Consider the following 9,749-nt stretch of genomic DNA (forward strand, 5'->3'; position numbering starts at 1 on the left):
GAACTATCTGCTTTTAGGCTTTCATTTGCATTGTAGAATGGTCCTCCATAAACAGCAATGAAAGAAGCAGAACAAACACCATTGAGTCACCAGCTTCCTAGGTACTGACTGTGCTTTATTGATGACAGGTGTAAGGAGCTTCCTGGAACATGTTATTTATGAATAAAGGCATCTTTCTGACATTGAGAGAGGGGACGGCGTGTGGGTCCTGCTGATCTGGGAGCATGACATACTAAATAATTGATTAAAGAGGAATGGCTTTGCCACTCCTTCATGCAGGCCAGAGAGTTTTATTAAAGCTGTTTTCTGAAGGTGGAGATTACATTTGGGCTAGGGGAAAGGCATTTGGCTGTGGAGAGTCTCAAGCAACAGAGAGTGACAAGCAATTTCCCACCTTACTGGGAGCAAGCTGCCCTGCCTTAGACCAAGAGCTCTCTATTTCCTGAGTGAATGGGGACCAGTTTCCAGGCTAGAATTCTTCCCAAGTTCCTCTTTTCTCTTTAGTTAATTTTGAGTTAACTTTTCCTACTGATTACTACAGAAATTTCTTTACAAATCAATCAGAGATAGAGCCCAGAAGATTGCAAAATCTCAAATATAAAAAGAAATTGATTGTCTTCAGGAAGATCATGGTGCAAAGTGGATATTTAGTTCAAATATTTCATTTGGTAATGTAGGTTGATGATGAATCTTTCTCACTCCCATTTTTAAACCCTTTATGTAGTTAAGTTATAGAATTTTCCAGGATCTCATGAACTCCTTTGATAATGAATTTAGATCATGAAATAGATTCTTTCATAATCACTTTTAAGACTGACTCTATTCTGAAGTGATGAATGAATTGTTTCAAGATAATTTCTAGAGTGGCTATGACCTGCTGATACTCTGAAAGATGGATAATAGATAATGTTTAGGAATATCTGGGTCATAAAGTTGTCAAATCTACTTGGGATTGAGTTTCTATTAAAACTTTTCCTTCTTTATTATCATCATGTAGCTAAAACCCAGTGCTCATACTGTAAATATCCAGACATTATTTACAGAAATGTTTACTTCTCAGTTTCAACAATAGTAACAATTAATTAATTAAACTCCTGTTATATGGGAGGGGGAAAAAAAAGCACATTGAATTAAAGTAGCCAACTATTTTCAAATTAATTAACAACTCCATAAAATTCAAATGTATTTCCTCCTTTCCTCTTTCTCCACCACTCCTCCACCCCAAACAACAGCAACTAATTTTCATTGCAGGAAGTATATTTAAGAGAGGAATTGAGTTGTATTAATTTGTACCATTTGAAAGTTCCACCTTTATTGGTCCAACAATTGTCTAAATCAGCATTTTAAAAATAGCTTATCCCAAAGAGTAGAAATAGCATGGACATAAATGATGGTACTGTGAACAATTGATGATTGCATTGTATGTGAATATATCTCAATAAAACTGAATTTAAAAAAAAGAAATAACGTGGCCAAAGAGTTAGGAAACCTAGATCTTTCTCTAATTAGCTGTCTGGACTTTGGTGAGTCATTTAGACCCTCTGATAAACACTCCTTTCAGCTCTAAAATAGGATTAATAGTGTATGCTCTCTCCTATTCTTAAGATTGCTGTCAGTATCAAACAAAGAATATTTGTAAAGTAAAATGTGCTCTACAAATTTAGCGTATTATGAACCTTAAATAGCCAAGCACTGCATTGTTTCAAAGTTTTGTCCTTTAGAGCATATTTCTCTAAGTGGAACAGCATGATTTAGAACTATAGTGCCATTGTCAAACAGCTAATTTTGTCTCAGTGATTTTTAAATGTCGGCCTAAGAATTGAGAAAATTAAAATGGACACATCTGCTACAGGTTTATTTCCAGACTGAAACTTGAGAACCATAGTTTCTGAGACCGAATAAACACTACTTATGCCTCTCTAGTAATATTGTCAATCGAAATGGCAATGTGTCAGATTTGTTAACACCATCATCAACAGACTTTCCGTAAGTTGCCAATAATGCAACTTATAGCTGCTTTAACAGTTATATAATCACCATATCCTTTTCCTGCTAAAGTTGTATGCAGTCATCCTTGATTTCATGAGGTAAAATGAACTCTTGGTAAAAACCAGCTCTCAGGAGGCTCTATGACAAAGTGGCCTTGGTATCTGAACAGGTTAGATAAGTAACAGAACTTGTCTCATTTTGTGAAATATCAGGAGGCTAAGCAAATATTTGAATTTCCTTAAAAAAAAAATTATTTAAAACAGCTATTAGTGACTTTTGAAAGAGGCAAAAGAGCAGGAACCACTGGGCAAGAAAAAAATGTATCAGCACAAAAAAATAAACAAGGCTGTGTGTCTGAGTAAACAAAGCAAAAAGCATTTCATGTAAAGTAAATAAAGTAAAACCCAAAAGGAAATTGTATGGCCACAGTAGTGGAAAAAATGGTTCTAGTAAATACTTAAAAATTAAAAAAAAAAATCACTTTTCTAAAAGTAAAAATGACACTAAAGCCCTAAAATTAAAGCCCCAGTGGACATTTTAATAATATCTCTGCCTCAGAAAAATAGTCAACAGAGCAATTTCTCAAGATTAAATGCAAAAATGGGACTAATTATTCTAGAAAAGTCATGTAAAAAAATAAATCCAAACATTTTGTTGTCTGCATATCTCATCTTCCTTAGAGAATGCAAAGATCAAAATCTCGGTAAAATCCTATTAAGCCAATGCTTCAAGTTGCCATTTCCAAGTCACTTAGAAAATCAGAAATTCCAAGTTCCGGTATGCATAACCTTAGTGATCATTCGATCCACTGCCGTTGTATTTGAGACAGACTTTCCCATGTGATCAGTCAGACAAACAGAGAAGGACATTCTGGTCTAATATTTAACTCTTTCTAGCAGCCAGGATAGGTCTTTATCACCTTAACAGAAATCTCTTCTGCAATGAAGAGTTAGCCCCACAGGCAATCAGCACTAGTAGGAAGTGTTCATCATCATTCCGTCAAAGTTCAGTGGAAAGAGAACTTGACTTGGACTCAGTACATAGGTCTGAGCTTGGCACTGACACCTACAAGCTGAGTGACCTCAGGCAATTCGTGGAACTTCTCAAAGCTCAGCATCTTCTGTGAGATGTGAGTAATAAATAGCTTACCTCACAGGATTGATGAGAGAGTCAAATAAAACAATATCTGGGATTGTGCTTGTTAGTCCATGAAATACTAATAAATGCATGGTGTATATAGTTACTGACAGAGTAATTCAAATAAATAACTGGCTTTGATTTTACAGAGTGATTTAAATGAAAAACTCAGTGAAGTGTGAGCACTGCTGCTCTCTCATTTAGTGCAATGGAACTCATGTTAGTTAGTCTTAACCAATAAGAGGTTTGTTTGGCTGTAAGCATTTAACTTTGGAACCTGCCCCATAAAAGACTACAAATATATTGTGCCTTCAAATTGTTTTCACCACTGGGATCATTGCCCTGTGCAAGAAGGAGCAGTAGCTCACAGTAGCGTATTTAGACAACCACCCTTCCACACTTCACTCCACCTGTTTTCCATGCATCCATCCACTACCCAGGCTGAGTCTATTTGCTGGCCATTTCCCTAGCATCACCTGATTGTTTCTACTTTTATATTTTTGGATACTGTTTACTTCCTTTCTCTATAGCAATGAATTTCTTTTACTGTCTTAAAAGATCTATATCTTCTGAAAAACCTTCCCTGATTGACTTCCATTCTTTGTTAATTCTTCTTTCACCCCCTCACTTGGTAGAGAGATGGGCAAAATCCCATATTTTTGTCGATGTTGACTGAATTTTAGGACACTACGTGAAACTGAGACTGAGTCTGCCTAATGACAGTGGATTCATTAAACAATTTCAGCCAGTTCATTGCAACTTTTTTCTTTTTTTTACAGAGATACAAAACTGGTCTATCCATTTCCATTTGTGAAGAGAAACCGCAGTGAGTCAGATTAGAAATGATGTTGGTCCCAGTTCCTCTCACGTTCCAACTTCATGTGTGTCTGCATGAGTGTGTGTGTATGTGTGTGTGAGACCTGCTCAACTGCTTAACTCCCTAATTGCTTAATCAGTAGGGCATTGACGAAATTCATTAAATGGAAAATTATAGTCTGTGCTGCTACTAATTTGCTGTGAGTCTTAAAAAACCTGCTGAAGTTCAGTCCTCTCTGGCAAAATGAATGTGTCCTACTAGCTGATCCAGAAGATTCCTTCCAAGTGTATGTGACCTATAGTCAAGGAGAGATAGGTGATATAGCTATGCCAGGTTGTTTCTGAAAACATGCCCTGCTGTTCTCTTCCATTCCATGAATTTAGAATTAAAATTGTTATATTTTATAAAGATCTTATTGCACGAGACAGGAAAAAAAAAGGAAAGGAAAGAGACTGAAGAACATGCTTCACTTTTGGCTTCTTTTGGGGGTGGGGTGGGGGTATACTATGGCATGATAAGTCCGGTTCCTCTGTTTCATAGAGGTCTTGCATAGGATCATCAAGGAAGCCATCTCCATGTTTAAGTTCCTGACCCTTAATTGCATACTGCCCCACCTGGGTCTGAGTCCTAGAGTCTCAAGAGCTACTATCTACATTAAACAAAAAGGCTTTGTTTTCTTCTGTCTGCCAGGCAATTGTTTCACTTGCAGGAAGCCGTACAGGTGGCCTCCTTGTGCCAGCCTCTAAAGTGGAGTTGGGTCTACCTGTTGCTCCTGCAGCAGCCATTACTCTGGGCAGCCTGATCGATGGTTCCAGATCAGCAGGTATAAAGAACAGCATCTTAACTATTGATTCAAATTACTCCTTTTGATTAAAAGACATACCTGTGGGCAGTTGATAGATGACATAGGGACATTTTAATTTCAGCAGAGGTTCTTAAGCATTGAGGAAAACTGATTATGTTATTCTGACATGAATAAATGCTTAATAAATGTTTATTGAATTACTGAAACAAACTGAATATCATTTTGAAGAAAGTTCTCCATGTGCTCTGATAGTGAGGCAAAATCAGGAAGATAAATAAGCCACAAGTCTTATTCTTAGGTTAATATTAGTAATAAGAGTGTCTTGATGTTTGTATAGATTTTCACAGTTTGCAAGTCATTTATACATCCTTATTTCATTTAAGACCTACCAAAATATGCCATATTTCTATATTACTACTTTTTAATAAATACAGAAACAGTGATTCAGAGAGTGTGAGTGACTTTCCCAAAGGCACCCAGCTGATAAATTGGTGATATTCAAGGCTAAGTCTAATGATTTTAAGTCCTGGGCTCTTCCTAATGCACAACAGGGTACAACATGCTGCTAAGAAACTGTGGGTGTCAGTGAAGGGAGCCCGGTTTTAATTAAAAGACCTTTGGAAAGTAGCAATCTTAACTTCATAAAAATACCTCATCTAGAACAAGACTAACAGCTCCATTGAACCCTGTATTGGTCAGGCCAAATCTGGAGTGTATATTCTATTTTGAGTACCACTCTCATCAAAATCTGAAATAGACTCTATTACTATATCAACTTGAATTTTAATCACTTTTATCTCTAATGGAAAGGCTTTTTCTTCACAATTAAAGAGATTTCTAGCATCATCTGGACAGGTGAGGTAGAAATGGCTCCAGTTGTTGATTGTTTTTGATACATCAGGATATTATTCTCAGCACTTTGCAAATGTTCCCACATGTAATCCTCACAAATAACCTGTGAGGTGAGTTTCCTCTCCATTTTACATATGAAGAAGGCCCCTGCAAGTAGGAAATGGCAAAGCTAGGACTTTGAACCCAAATTTCAAATCTTTTACTTTCCACCACAACAAATAATAAGAAAAGGAGGAAAGGAGGGAGGGAAGGAAAAGAAGTAAAAGACTTCCAGAGAACTCTGAAATCTTGATCTCTCAACTCTGCTTGCGTTCCTGTAAGTCTGGCCCAGCATTCATTACCCTCTCTACGATCCCCCTTTCAGGACCTTTGTCTACACTAGAGGATCAAGACTCATCCTAAAGGGGAGTGTAGAAGATATGGCTTTGGGCAGCCTGGTGGATTCTTTATACCATGGAGCACATTTTCATCAAACTATCTGGGAATTCTGGAAGGTTCTTGCCTCATCTGATATCCTGGAAAATCTATTTCAAATAATCTCCTAGTTGCTTGAATTAGGAGAATGGTGTCTGGTGTTTGCAAAATGGAAAACAAAACACACAAACCGGCAAACTTTTCTGAGAAACACTTTAGGATTCTGCTACCTAGATTATCCAAGTTAAAGGTCAAATGTCAGTTAAGAGCAAGAGGGTGGGTAGTAGAGGATTAAGCACAAGATGAAAGGTCAAGCCTGAAAAGGTAGAATTGAAGTTAAAAACTTCTTGTGCAATAGCTAAGAGTGATTGGCATCTGCTGACAGTAACCTTATCTACCTCATCCTTGTCCTTGTCACACTGTTGTGGGGGTGGGGAGGGTGTGGAGCAGTAATGGGTTTTTTATCTTTACAGAGGCCTGAAGTTACTCTCTGGGTCCTACAGGAGGGCCAAGTTATCTGTTTATCCAGAATCTAAGCCAGTGGACCCCAGAGCCTCCTGGAGGAAGTAAGAATGGGATGCCAGAAAGCAGAGCCATAGGAATGCTGTAGAAGTTGTTCTCACAGCCCATCTGCCATGATTTATTTAGTATGAGCTCACAAGGGAAGGCTTCTTCTGACACATTCTACATGGCTTCTGGAGGATACCACACACTCAAAAGCTGAAACCAAAAATCTCATCTCGGCCATTTTAATTTATTCACATATTCATTCTCAGTGATCTGGTCTGACATGTCTCACATTTGAAGGACTTTGCAACTCAGAAAACCCTTGATAATTGGCCTTTATTTTTGTGTTGTCATCTGGTTCCAGTCTCTTTTTCCTGATGTGACAAGGGAATGGATTCCTCTGAAGAGCTTGGCTTTTGACTGGAATGGATGGTCACAAGTCCTGGTTGATAACTCTTGGCCGCAGCCTGACTTCGGAGTCATCCTGTTACTGCTGTGAAAAAAGCACACAGGAGGGCCCCAGAGGGGCTGATCAACTGCTAAAATCTGTGCATCGTCTACTTGTTAGATACCCAGTAGAGAGAAGAGGCTACAGGCCACACTGGCTGGCTTCACATCCTGGCCCTTCCACTTCTCTGCAGAGGAGCCTTGAGCAAATTATTGAAACTTTCTGTGCCTATTTCCTCATCTTCAAAATGCAGAACAGTATAAATACCTACTTCATTTGGTTACTATGAAAGGAAAATGAGTTAATTCCTGTAAAATGTGTAGAACCATGCCTGGCCCAAATAAGCACTAGAATCAATAAATGCTATTTTCATCTAGAAGTCTGAGGAGTTCCTTCCGTTTCTAAAGTGTTACCTGCTTTTTAGGATAATCTACCCCTGAGGGAACGAGATAGGCAAGTTTACTCTTTTAGGGCAGTAAAAGAGGAAACTTGGCCTCAGATGCTGTGGGGATGGCCTGGAGAGCTGACCTACAAGGACAGCTAGGAAGAAGTCCCAGGTTCTGACTTCCAGAAGCTGAGGCTGGAATGGCGGGGCTGTGTTACATGTCTTTGGCTTCTAAGGGGCAGTGATACTGGTAACTTTAAAAGGCGAAAGCAATTATAGGTAAAGGGAGACAGCTAACTATTTTGCCCAAATTCCAGTTCCTCCCAAGGCTAACTTTGGCTAAACAGGGTTAAGTAACTATGAGTTCCTTTGAAGCAGGAACTGTTGTCCTAGATCCTACAGTGAGCTCAGTAAAGTTGGATTAGTGAATAATGAGTAAACAGCCCCAGGTCCAGACTGAATTTATTTGCTTTCATAAACCTGGCTTGGCTAAATCCAATGATGGCCTTTCGAATTTCAGGGATGCAATCACTCCCACACACTCTTCTTCCCTTGTGATTCACGGTCTACCAGGAAAAAAAAAAAAAAAAGGACAGTTTAAAAAATATGTAATACAGAGCAACTCACAACTATGTTTTTATAGTTCCGTTAAGGATGCTCCACATTTTTCTTGGGGTCATCTAAAGGGATTCCTCTGGTGTATGATTAGACATTCATACCAGTTTTCTTCAGCATGTTCTTTTTGTGTAAAATACTTTTTTTTACCTGAATGAAATGGCAGTAGATTGGCAAAAAAGAAAAAAAGAAAAATCATTAGCATCCTTGTTGGTATGGATAGAGAAGACATGATCTTGGGAAAAAAAAAAAAACCTTTCTAGATTATGTGTTTATTGAGGCATATTTTTAGATGTTCTGAATTATCTTTTTATACTGATAGAGCATATAATTAGGCACTTAGCAAAAATAAGCTCCCAAAATAGAATGCTTTAGTAACAGTCAATTGTGACAATAGGAACTTCACAAGCAAAAACATGTGTCTTTTGAAAATAAAAAAACATTAATAACAATCACTTAAAAAAAAAAAAAAACTGTGTGTGGGAAATAAATATGAAATTTTAAAAGGACACCACAAAATAGGATACGTAAATTACATGTAAATAAAGTTAAAGGTGGCTAAACTGTAATTGCTCCTTTTAAAAATAATTACCAGTTGACCTTTTCGAATTATTCCGCCTCAACATCAAAGATTAGATAGGATCAGCAAACTTCCTGTGAAGGGCCAGATAGTAAATAGTACAGGCTTTGCCAGCCAAGAGGTCAAATTGAGTATATTATGCAGGTACAGTACTTATATAACAGAAGAGAAAACAAATTTCCACAAATTTTTATCTTGAAATTCGAAAGAAAATATAATAATTGAGTACGATTTTTTGTAATACAAATCAACTAATGAGAAGAAAGTTCTTTTCTTTTCTTTTTTTTTTTGGTAGAACATTTTACTTAATTGAGGCTCACCATTAGTGTTCCCTATCATCAAATTGACTGCAAATGCTCATCTGTAAAAACCATTCTTCGTTCCTGGCTTTAATTTGCTTATCCCTGGCTTAGATGGATGGGAGAAGACCAGCAAAAGCAGTGTCTGTTCCAGAGCCAGTAATGGTTAGTCAGTAACAGTCTTTGACTACTGTTTCCCATGGTTTGCTATAAAGGTCCTGGTACTGACACAATACACTAGTTTTCATCTTGGAGAACAGTAGTGACTATTTTTACCACTTTGTGTCAGTGGTAAAAGCATTGCCTGTTCCTTAGAGAGGAGGAACTAGAAACTTAATCAGAACCCACCCCAATTGTATATATTTATGTTCAAAGTAATTGTCAGTAAAATGAATATGGTTCTCATTCCAGAGTCAAAGGCAGCTTCCATTGTTACCCAAAAATCCCTTTACCATCTTTATTATAGAACCATGTAAGAAGAAGGCAACTGGGCATAGTAAATAACCAACAGTGAGAACAAGTCAGGTAAGAATGAGTTGCAGGACCAGGCTACAAATAAATCCCCTTGTCTGGTTGACAGGTAAAGAGGCAGTCTGCATTTTCGCAGAATATACTGGAGAGAGGCAAAACATGTGTAGAAATCAAACATTAGGGAGTCCTTAAAATAAACTTGGAATCACTGTTTTAGCAGAGATTGAGAGTAATGTAAAATCCCTGCTATGAGAAAAGGCACCCAACACAGAGCAGTGTGAGTTAAGAGCAGTCAACATGGAAGGGGAAAAACGGGCTTTCTAAATGGGTAAGAGTAGAGGGGATTTCCTTTGTGTCAGTGGTAAAAGCACTGCCTGTTCCTCAGAGAGGAGGAACTAGAAACTTAAATCAGAACCCACCACAATTGTAT

The 9,749-nt window shown here is 37.8% G+C and overlaps 1 long non-coding RNA gene across 1 annotated transcript; it reads left to right on the forward strand.

Annotated features, from left to right (window-relative positions):
- The first annotated feature begins 2,825 nt into the window (after positions 1-2,825).
- LOC119539885 lies at positions 2,826-8,727 on the forward strand. Its single transcript, XR_005217961.1, has 4 exons — positions 2,826-3,118; positions 3,906-3,952; positions 4,634-4,766; positions 5,965-8,727. It is a non-coding gene; the product is annotated as an uncharacterized LOC119539885 (long non-coding RNA).
- The last annotated feature ends 1,022 nt before the right edge of the window (positions 8,728-9,749 follow it).

Source organism: Choloepus didactylus, chromosome 7, assembly GCF_015220235.1.
Source record: "Choloepus didactylus isolate mChoDid1 chromosome 7, mChoDid1.pri, whole genome shotgun sequence".
In the NCBI taxonomy this organism is placed as follows: domain Eukaryota; kingdom Metazoa; phylum Chordata; class Mammalia; order Pilosa; family Megalonychidae; genus Choloepus; species Choloepus didactylus.